This window comes from Dendrobates tinctorius, unplaced genomic scaffold (genome assembly GCF_039654945.1).
Source record: "Dendrobates tinctorius isolate UK_male_01 unplaced genomic scaffold, ASM3965494v1 ptg000075l, whole genome shotgun sequence".
NCBI classification, from domain to species: Eukaryota; Metazoa; Chordata; class Amphibia; order Anura; family Dendrobatidae; genus Dendrobates; species Dendrobates tinctorius.
The window spans coordinates 34,464,865-34,476,955 of NW_027361743.1; positions in this window are offsets into that span (position 1 = coordinate 34,464,865).

The following is a 12,091-nucleotide window of genomic DNA, read 5'->3' on the forward strand; positions in this document are numbered from 1 at the left end:
GAGACATGGGGCAGAGTGCAAGACATGGGGGCAGAATGTGACAGTAAGACACAGGAGGGGGCAGAATATGACAGTGAGACACAGGAGGGGGCAGAATGCAATACATGGGGGCAGAATGGAAGACATGGGGACAGAATGGACATGGGTGCAGAATGTGAGACATGAGGGCAGAATGCAGGACATGGGGGTAGAATGCAGACATGGGGGCAGAATGTGACAGTAAGACACAGGAGGGGGCAGAATGTAACATTGAGACACAGGAGGGGGGCAGAATGTGACAGAGAGACGCAGGAGGGGGCAGAATGTGAGACATGAGGGCAGAATGTGACAGTGAGACACAGGAGGGGGCAGAATGTGACAGTGAGACACAGGAGGGGGCATAATATGAGACATAGGGCAGAATATGACAGTGAGACACAGGAGGGGGCAGAATATGACAGTGAGACACAAGAGGGGGCAGAATGTGACAGTGAGACACAGGAGGGGGCAGAATGCGAGACACGGGGCGGAATGACCATAGGGAAGAATGTGAGACATGGGGTCAGAATGAACATGGGGTATAATGTGACAGTAAGACACAGGAGGGGCAAAATGTGACAGTGAGACACATGAGGGTGCAGAATGTGACAGTGAGACACAGGGGACATAATGTGACAGTGAAACAGAGGAGGGGCAGAATGTGAGGCACAGGGGCAGAATGTGACAGTGAGACACAGGATGGGGCAGAATGTGACAGTGAGACACTGGAGGGGGCAGGATGGGAGACACATGGTGCAGGATCATGGGGGCAGGATGGATACGATGTAGACAGATGGGGCAGGATCTGGAGATCATGTGGGGGCAGAATGGATACTCATGAGGGCAGGATGAGAGAAAATATGGCTGGAGCCAGGATGGGGGATATTATTACCATAGGGGCTAATTAAGGGATATTATTACTGCAGTGATGTATTTATTTTATTTTTTTGAGGATACTGTTTTAAATGGGGGGAGGTTCTGTTACTGTGCAGAGTGACACTATGTCACCTTTTTTCTTCATCTGGTGTAGTGTAGAAGTTGGAAAAAAATTAAGTAATGTGTTCTGCAAGTGGAGCTCTAGATAACTGTGTTATTTCCTGCAGAAACAAGCCCTGGCTGCAAGACGTGATGGCGATCTGTGCTGGATGAAAGATGAAAAGCAAAGATGAAGGATTTTACCTAGAGACGTCACTGGTGAGTCAGTGTGTTACCTGTTCACTGACACTTTACACTATATGCAGAGTGCCTTTGTACAATGTCACCAGCGATCACTGTATTACCTGTACACTGGCACTATATACAGAGGTCCTGTGCATAATATCACTGGTGATCACTGTATTAACTGTACACTGACACTATATACAGAGCTTCTTCTGTGTATAATGTCACTGGTGATCACTGTATTACCTGTACACAGACACTACATACTAAGTACAGATCTCCTGTGTATTATGGCACTTATGGTGATAGTAATATGTTTTTTTTATTAATGATCAGTATTGTAGTATCCAGTCATCATGTGCTGGTAATATGTGGTCTGGTCATAGTGTGGTGGTATTTGTCCCTTGTATGTGCTATTATTCTGTCACTGGTGGTAATATGTGGTCTGGTCATGGTATGGCTGTATTTGTTCCTTGTATGTGGTATTATTGGTCACCATGTGGTGTAATATGGTGTCTGGGCATGGTGTGGTGGTATTTGTCCCTTTGGATGTGATATTATTGGTCATTTTAAAAATTGAAAAATAAATAAAAAATATACCTAAATTGTATTGGATATTTTAGCAAATCTTTAATAGGTTAGAGTAGGGCCCAGCCAAAAGAGTCTACCTTGTCATGGTGGTAGATTTAAAAAATCTTTTGGCCATAACAAGAGCTGCTGGCTATGTGTGTGATCTGGAGATGGGAACTGTTAATGTGTGATTGGTCAGAAGTGGAGTTTTTCCAAGAGAGAGCGGTGGGGCTGTGGACAGTTCGAGGGGTGGAGGGCGGGGCTGGGGTGGAGCCTGGGTGGAGTCTCAAGGGGGCCCCGAAAATTTTGCCAGTATGGGGCCCTGAAATTCCTAGTGACAGCCCTGAGCGCAAGTATGTGATTTGCATACTTAGAACCACATCCACTCAATTGAATACAAGTGAATTGAGAAAGGCCAAAGACATCCAATTGCCAGGTGACCGCATGTATGCAAATTGCATTCATGCTGTCACGTCATTACCCACTGTCGCCAGCAACACTAGAGAGCACTGAGAGTGTGTAGTGCACACGCTGTAAGATTTCAGAATTCTGCAGTCAGCTAGACAGGAGATACCAGGAGTTGTTATTACCAGCCAACATCAGACTGCGGATCATACAGGAACCACAGTACTGATGACACGATGTTGCTCCAGCTCAATGCATTGTGTGCTTTCTGCTGACTGAGGGATCTGCTAACATCTGATCGTTAGGAGTTTCGCATGTCAGACCGGGACTAATCTGATGTTGATGACCTATGTCATCAAAATCATAGTCTAGAAAGCCCCTTTAAGAGCTCAACAAACATAGACATGTTAAGATGGAGCTGTATCATGATATATCTAATATATAAAGCTCAAGTGTTTGTATGTATGTATGTATGTATGTATGTATGTGTGTATGTCCAGGATTGGTATCCGCACCGTCGCAGCTACAGCCACAAAATTTGGCACAGTCACACGTCTGGACCCTGAGAGTGTCCTAAGCTATGTTGTGAGGTGAAATTTTAACCCCAAGCATTCAAATTCACCAAACAATTTTGCCCCTATCTACATAATGGGGAAAAAGTGTGTGTATCAAGCCCCGCCCCTCATTATGATGTCATAATGGTTGCCATGGTTGTGCTGATGTCATCATAGGTTGCAAGCCCTGCCGCTCATAATGATGTCATAATGGTTGACTATGGGATGGAGGATGTGTGATGGGTATATGGGCACGGGACTATGGGATGGCGGATATGTATGACGGGTATATGGGCACGGGACTATGGGATGGAGGATGTGTGTTGGGTATATGGGCACGGGACTATGGGATGGCGGATATGTATGACGGGTATATGGGCACGGGACTATGGGATGGAGGATGTGTGATGGGTATATGGGCACGGGACTATGGGATGGAGGATATGTGTGATGGGTATATGGGCACTGGACTATAGGATGGAGGATATGTGTGTTGGGTATATGGGCACGGGACTATGGGATGGAGAATATGTATGATGGGTATATGGGCATGGTACTATGGGATGGAGAATATGTATGATGGGTATATGGGCATGGGACTATGGGATGGAGGATGTGTGATGGGTATATGGGCACTCGACTATGGGATGGAGGATATGTATGATGGGTATATGGGCACGGGACTATGGGATGGAGGATAATTATAATTTGTTATATCTAACCACAGTTAGTTACTATGCCCGGCCAGCGCTGGGCTCTTCAGCTAGTAGCTTTATATAGAGGATATGATCAAAATACATTTGGGAACAGTCCAGAAACATTTCATCCAGTTACAATAAGCAGAGAAACACCGTAAGTTTTCTTTTTATTTTCTTTATTTTAAGTTTTTCATAAGAAAATTGGGGTATGTGGGGATTGTTCTTGAGATGGTCTTCAATAGTCAAGAGTTTTATCTAAGTGTATTCAGGATGTCTCATTCATTGACCCTTAGTGTAACATCTGGTGATGGATGTTTCACACTGAAGTCTCATAAAATATTACTTCCACTCTCTTCACTTTTTCATAGATCAGGAAACTCTCTGTTCCAACTTTCACTGCTTTAACAGTTCTGATGCTCTTCCACTTGGTGCCCAGGATGTCAATGGCACGGATACTTGCCTCATGCACCACTGGATGATATATCTTAGAATTGAGTCTCCTCAACCCTATAAACACATCAGATAATGCTGACGGATAGAGTTCTTCATAGGGTAACGCGTCTCTTATCATAGTGAGGTGTTTCATGACAGCGTCTACCTCATCTGCCATATACGGCTTAATATATTCAATGCTGTGAATCATCAACCTCACAAGAAGGGCAGGTTCCTTTTTCCCGAGCTGTTCATATATTTTGTAGGCTTTTTCGCCATCAGCACATAACAGCTCTTGAACGTTCTTACATCCGATGTAAGGAAGACAATGCAGCAAGGCTGCAATACCGGATGCCTTATCCTGCTGGTTTTTACTGTGTAACTTTATCAGTAACTCAGGTAGGAATGTCCTGACGTGGAGGCTGAAGCCTCTCTTGTCCCTGTTGCAGTTCTTGGCGAGGTCTGCAAATAGTGAAGTGGAGTAAGCCCGAACCAGCGGGTTTGGGTGGTTTAGGTAGTCAGTACAACGCTGGACAATTCTCTCAAATTTACTGCCAAGTTTTGATCTTTTCAGCAGGGTAACAAACTTTGACATTGCTTTTAGGGATTCAATGACCACTTTTAGCTTCTGACGACCCACTAGTTTACTGTAAAGGCAGCGATAGATGAGGTCTTTCAGTTGATGCACCTGTCTTGGTGCACCTTTACAGGCATTTCCCATAGCTTCTAAAGCAAGACAGTTCTCAAGTTCGTCCGAACTGTATATCTTTGAAGCCGTTAATAAGATTAAATCTTTTGCCATTTTCTCCTCCAGGAGCTCAGGATGATGGAGTAACAGCTCCGAGAAGATCATGACACTGATGAGTCTGCTCTTTCTGACAGCAGATCTCATTGCTATAAGCAGGTAATGGATGATCTTTCTTCTTTCCTCATCAGTTAAGACACATGTAATGTAACGACACATCCCAGCCTGGGTTGTGTCTGTGTCATGGAGGACATCAGCATCATCCAGGTGATTTATGAACCCATAGCTAGGGTGCAGGAGATGATAATAAAAATCAAATCCGTCAGGTGGTCCAGCTTGATGTTGTGTAGGGGTAATCAAGTCATCCACTGTCAGTATATTCTGCACTGCACTTCTCTCTTTCCAACCTGTAATGGTTTTGGTGGAAATGAGATCCAATGTCTTCAGCGCGCTGCTCTGTGGATGCTCCTCATCGCTTTCCAAGCTCTTCATGACGTCTTGAGAGCGGTATACAGCAATATTGGCCAGGAGCGTCATAGCTGCACCAGTTATTCCCTGATGTTTCTCACTTTCTGGTTTCAGCATGTGTTGATAGGTCTTATCAATGAGCTCATTAGACAGAAAGTTGTCAGCGTCCGCTCTGGCAGATGTCATGGTCGACAAGAACAGGAGGGCATTCACCAAATCCTGTCCATCCAGATCATGCAGATGATTTATTAGCATGCTGGTCATGGTCTTCATTTCTTCAGGCTCATATGATTTGATAATGCCTGGAATAGTGTCCTCCAGGAGTGGGACAACGAGCAGGTCCAACACGGCCAACAGGCCTTTATCCTGATCGCTGGATGCCATGCTGGATTGCTTCATCATATAATCAGAAGAGCAAATCTGCCAAAAATGGAATATGATGTTTGAGGAAATGTCATGAAATTCTCAATGAAATTAATACTTATTATAATTAAAAAAATCAAAAAATAGAAAATGACCCACAGTCAAAAGACCCCTAAAAATAATATTTTATTAATATATATCACAGAAATAAACACAGGTTCACATGAAAAAGGGGGATCTCAAGGCATACAAAATGGCAATAGTAAGCCATGCATGCTGTCTACACCATACAGAGCTCTAAATTGTAAAAATAGAAAACCAAATCCCTACTGATCCTATGTCAAATGACACAGATAATACTAGTTGTTATATGACAATAAATTATAGTCATGTAGCCATCATAAAGGGACTAGTGAGATATAGTAGCAAAAGTCACATTGAATCAAATCACAAATCCTTTAGAGTTAGTCTGTCAGTCAACCGGGGACTATAAAGCATATATAAAGCACCAGTGTGCATTATCATACATATAGACCGACCAGACCCACTGTAGATGGATAAATAAGGGACCGGAATTATTAACATATGTGAATATCAAGAGACATTACCTGAATGGAGTAGAGACAGACACGCAGGCTAACCCCGACGCGCGTTTCGGAGCAGGGCAGCTCCTTCCTCAGCTCACTGATGGGGGCAGTGTTCTGGGAATTGTGACATCATCTGATTCCAGGCCGACCATCACCAGGACCTCATCTCCTCATACAGTCTATTAGATGGATGATAACATTTCTCAGAGGGGCATTTCCATGATAGAAGTGATGGCATATTGGGGCCTCATAGCAAAAGTTCTTATTGACCCCACTCTTTCACCCCCTAGAAAAAAATTATATATATACGCATATTTATACGTGTGTGTGTGTCTATATATATTATATGTGTATGTACACAGACAGATATATATATATATATAATTTTGGTGGAGCCCCAACCTTCAAAAACGAGGGGAAGGGCATGTATTATTACAAGTGAACAGTAGTTGTTTTCCTGTTGAAGGCCCCTTAGTTTTCTTGCCCATTTTATAGCAATTCTACTATATGGTGCTTACAAAAATGTCCCCACTATTTAATTCTACATTCACCGGGCCCCCTCACCCATCAGGCCTCATAGTACTGGCATGACCAGGCATGATTGCCAGTACTCCACTATTACCAGGTCATTTTTACTGAATAATTAACACTGTAAATTAAAACCCAAAACACAATGGCAACATTGCAGGTTTGTTTTTTTTTCAATTTTAGTGCATTGGGAATTTTTTCCTCATTTTCCCGAACAATCCTTCATGCGATTGTTATGTTTTTCCATAAGAGAAAAATGTCATGAATACACGAAATCTAATGAGACAAAAACTTCTAGTTTCATAAATAAAAGCACACAATAGATTTACCTCCAGATGGAGAAGTCCTCAGTCAATGATCTTCAGGAAATTCCAGAAGTAATCCACTAATACAGACGTAATCCGCTAATTCACAAGTAATTCGCAAGTAAAATCACTAATCCACAAGGAGAAGATCTAGGTAAGTGCAGTCAGGAGACGAACAAATACCAAGTCTGAGCCAGTGAGATGGGACGGAGTGTTTATAGGTTCCGCTCTATTGTGACATCACTCACCTGTGTGACATCACTACCAGCTTCCATATAAGGAAAGTGATGATGTCACAATGCAGCGCAATAACCAATACTTTTTCTCTCATTGTCTGCCCCTTATAAAGCAGCTAATAATGATGGCGGCACACATAGGCATGAATGAAACACAGTAAAATCCCGGCAGTTTTCCAGGTAAAAGATTACAGCCGTGGTTACAGAGGTTTGGCTGAGCTTTTCCTATTTCCAATTCTCATCTTATGACATTATATCACATTTAATCTTTTTCTTACAGTTTCCTTTATCTTCTCATTCTGTATAGAAAGATACATCTATCCATATATTCTAATGCTGAGGATAAAATCTTCAAACATTTGGTGGCATTATTGGATTTTCTTTCATTTCCACTGATAGGGGGCGGTGTTCTGGGAACTGTGTCATCATAGGATTCCTGGCTGCCATTCTACTTGCCCCCCCATCCCTCACACCCTACATAAAAATATACACATAATATATATTTATACACAACACACACACACATACATATACATATTCGGCAATGTCCCAACCTTCATCAGCCAGGAGAAGGACATGTATTATGACACATAAGCAGCAATTATTTTCCAATTGAAGCCCCTTATTGTCCTCATCAGCGATACCCCTTTTATGGCCATTATAAAACATGTTTATAGTAATGCCCCTACCCCCACACACACGGATTTTGATATTCCCACAGTGAATCACTCCAACAGAGTCACTTCACACTTACATTGTGATGTCCCCGCAGTGCGAGCAACAAAATATAATACCACCATAGCATGATGCCCCTATAGTGTTCCCCCATAGCATGATATAGTTATGGTCGCCTCCTCCATACATAAACAGTATCATGGCCTCCACACAGCATGATGTCCTGTCATTATGATGATCCCCACGCAGTATAACAACCCTCGTTTACTATGGTGAAACCAGCAGCCCACTCTCAAAGTGAAGACCCCCACAGCCCATTCAGTATGATGGCCCCACAGCCGCTTAATTAGTATCAGCGCCCACTCACAGAATGAAGCCCCCCCACAGCCCTCCACTCAAAATGAGGGCCCCTCTTCCACTCATTCAGTATGATGGCCCCCACAACCCCTCACACTTTATGGTGGCCTCACACAGCACCTCACCCATTATAGTGGCCCCCATAGCCCATCACACAGTGTGATGGTTCCCCACAGCCACTAACACATTTTGATAGCGCTCACACAGTAAAATGGCTCTCACATCTCCCCACTCAGTAAAATGGTCCACTCAGCATGAAGACCTCACCAGCATCCTACTTTAGAATAATGGCCTAGTCTACTACGTGAGGGGATATGCCAACCACTATACTATGTGAGGTGCTGTGTGGGGCCTTCATAAAGTGTGAAGTGATGTGGGGACCATGATAATGAAAGGGGGGATGTGAGGGCCATTATATTGAGTGGGAAGCAGTGGGGTCCTTATACTGTGTGGGTGACTGGTGCACACCCCACTCATGCCCTTGGGTGACAGATTCCCATTGGGCCTCTCTTCAATTCTATTTTTCCTTCTTGCCTTCCAAGAGCTCTAAAATGTTTAGTCTTGGGTTGATAGAATTATGTGAGGGCTTGGGGTTTTTCTGATACCAACTGTAGTTTTGTCTTTACCATCTTGGGATCCATATGCCTTTCTGGTCGAAGTGACCAAAAAACGACAATTCTGCTATTTCATTTTTTTTCGTTTCTTTTGCAGTTCACCATTATGGATAAATATAATATTTCATTAGTTTGGACAATTATGAATGCAACCATGCAAAGTACGCTAATTTTTTTATATTTTAGATCTGATAACATTCCGGGAAAAAGTAGATTGATTTGAAATTATTTACATACATTTTTCAAATATTTTTCATTGGTTTTTCAAATTTTTGACTTCTGCAGGGACTTAAACATATATTTGCGTCTACATTACACTCCGGAAACCAGGGCCGGACTGGGACAAAAAAGCAGCCCTGCCACACAAACCCCACCAGCCCACAAATTATAACACTCACCAGCCCCGATCAGTGAATTTTTGCTATACTTTGTCGTCCCCTCATCACTCTATTAAAGGAGTTATTTAAAGAGCCACATGTTAATGGTGTCACTGTGCGTATGATTGGACCACAGCTCCATTTACATGGTGCTCTTCAAAGCTACGTTTCCTAGGATCATGGGGGTCCCAGCGGTCAGATCCACAACAAACAGAAAGTCATCCCCTATCCAAAAGATAGGGGAGAACTTCCGAATTTGGATAACCCTCCATACAGTATTATGTGCACAACTTAGTCCTCCATACATTGTTATTGGTACCACATAGTCCTCTTTACAGTATTATGGGCACCATATAATCCTCTATAGAGTATTATAGGCACCTCATAGACCTCCATACAGTACTATGGGCGCCACATAGTCCTCCATACAGTATTATGGGCACCACATAGTCCTCCATACAGTATTATGGGAACGACATAGTCCTTCATAGTATTATGGGCACAACATAGTCCTACATACAGTATTATGGGCATCACATAGTCCTCCATACAGTATTATGGGCAACACATAACGCTCCATACAGTATAATGGCCCCATATATTGCTCCATACAGTACAATGGACCCCACATATTCCTCCATATGGTACAATGAGCCCATATAATGCTCCATACACTATTATGGGCCCCATACATTACTGCATACAGTTTTATGGGCCCCATATAATGGCCCATACAGTATAATGGGCCCTCATACTGTATATTACTTCAAACAGTATAATGGGCCCCATATATTACTTTATACAGTATAATGGGCCCCATATACAGTATTACTTCATACAGTACAATGGGCCCTATATAATACTTCTCCCTGTCCCCACTGCTCTGGTTTCCTCAATGTATTCTGATCCTCTGCACTGCTTGGCATAGATGATTCGCTGTAGTGATGTCATTGCACTCTCTGCACTAAGACATCACAAAGCTCAGACGCAGAGGGGGAAAGATGAGAGAGGGAGCATCAGCAGATGGCTCCCTCACTCATCATTGTTTTCCACTGTGTCAGCGCTGGCACCGGAGCCCCTACTTACGAGCCCCATAGCATGACAAGTCCCTGACGGCAATTGCCCGCTTTTGCCGGGTGGTGATGTCAGCCTTGATATGTGTCATAATTGAGCACCACCAAATATTAAGCAGTGGGTGAATTGCTTTTAGGACACACACCCTTAAATCAAAGGCATTTATAAAAAGAAAATAATCAGCACACCGATTAAATGATTAAATAAGAGAAAAGTGGAGGACTCTTTATTAGCCCATGTGGTAATATTTCAATTCCATAGCAGAGAAATGATCTGTTATAGATCCAAAGCTTTGTCACATGGGCAAATAAAGAGTCCACCACTTTGCACAATTCATCGGAGTGCTTTTTATTTTCATAGATACACACACTTAGAGCAGATACTTATATTTACACCATGTATACAGGACAGGAGTAGTATACACAATGTATACAGCTCCACAATATATACCGTGGTAAGGAATATAGAGTGGAGCTGTGTATATACTGTATAGTGTAAAGATGGGCCAGTGTATATAGTGTGGATTCCACACTATATACACAGCAACATACTATATGAACAGCTCTACACTATATACACACAACTCTACATTATAATTGACAGTATTATACTATATTATGTTACATACTGCTGAATATATATCACATTTAGACTACTGTATATACATATGTATATACGAGTGCTGGGGCTGATGTATATACGGGTGCTGGGGCTGATGTATATACGGGTGCTGGGGCAGATGTATATGCGGGTGCTGGGGCAGATGTATATACGGGTGCTGGGACAGATGTATATACGAGTGCTGGGGCTGATGTATATAAAGGTGCTGGGGCTGATGTATATACGGGTGCTGGGACAGATGTATATACGAGTGCTGTGGCTGATGTATATAAGGGTGCTGGGGCTGATGTATATACGAGTGCTGGGGCTAATCATAGAATCATAGAATCGTAGAGTCGGAAGGGACCTCCTGGGCCATCTGGTCCAACCCCCTGCTCAAAGCAGGATTCGCTAAATCATCCCAGTCAGATGTCTGTCCAGCCTCTGAAGACTTCCATTGAAGGAGAACTCACCACTTCTCGTGGCAGCCTGTTCCACTCATTGATCACTCTAACTGTCAAAAAGTTTTTTCTAATATCTAATCTGTGCCTCCTCCCATTCAGTTTCATCCCATTGCTTCTAGTCTTTCCTCGTGCAAATGAGAATAAAGTTGATCCTTCTAAAATGTGACAGCCCTTTAGATATTTGTAGACAGCTATTAAGTCTCCTCTCAGTCTTCTCTTTTGCAAACTAAACATTCCCAAATCCTGCAACCTTTCCTCATAAGACAGGGTTTGCAGACCGGTCACCATTCTGGTCGCTCTTTTCTGAACTTGCTCCAGTTTGTTGATGTCTTTTTTAAAATGTGGTGCCCAAAACTGGACACAATATTCCAGATGAGGTCTGACCAAAGAGGAGTAGAGGGAAATAATGACTTCACGTGATCTAGACTGTATGCTTCTGTTAATACATCCTAGAATTGCATTTGCCTTTTTTGCTGCTGCATCACACTGTTGACTCATATTCAGTCTGTGATCTATTAGTATACCCAAGTCTTTTTCACATGTGCTGTCACTTAGCCCTATTCCTCCCATTCTATATCTGCTTTTTTCATTTTTATTGCCCAGATGTAGTACTTTGCATTTCTCCCTGTTAAAAACCATTCTGTTAGTTGCTGCCCACTTCTCCAGTTTATTTAAATCTTTTTGAATCCTCTCTCTCTTCTCTAGTATTAGCTATCCCTCCTAGCTTTGTGTCATCAGCAAATTTAATCAGTATATACTGTATATAATGTATATACGTATATACGAGTGTATATTATATACATTATATATATATAATGTATATACGAGTGCTGTGGTGATGTATATATGAGTGCTGGGGC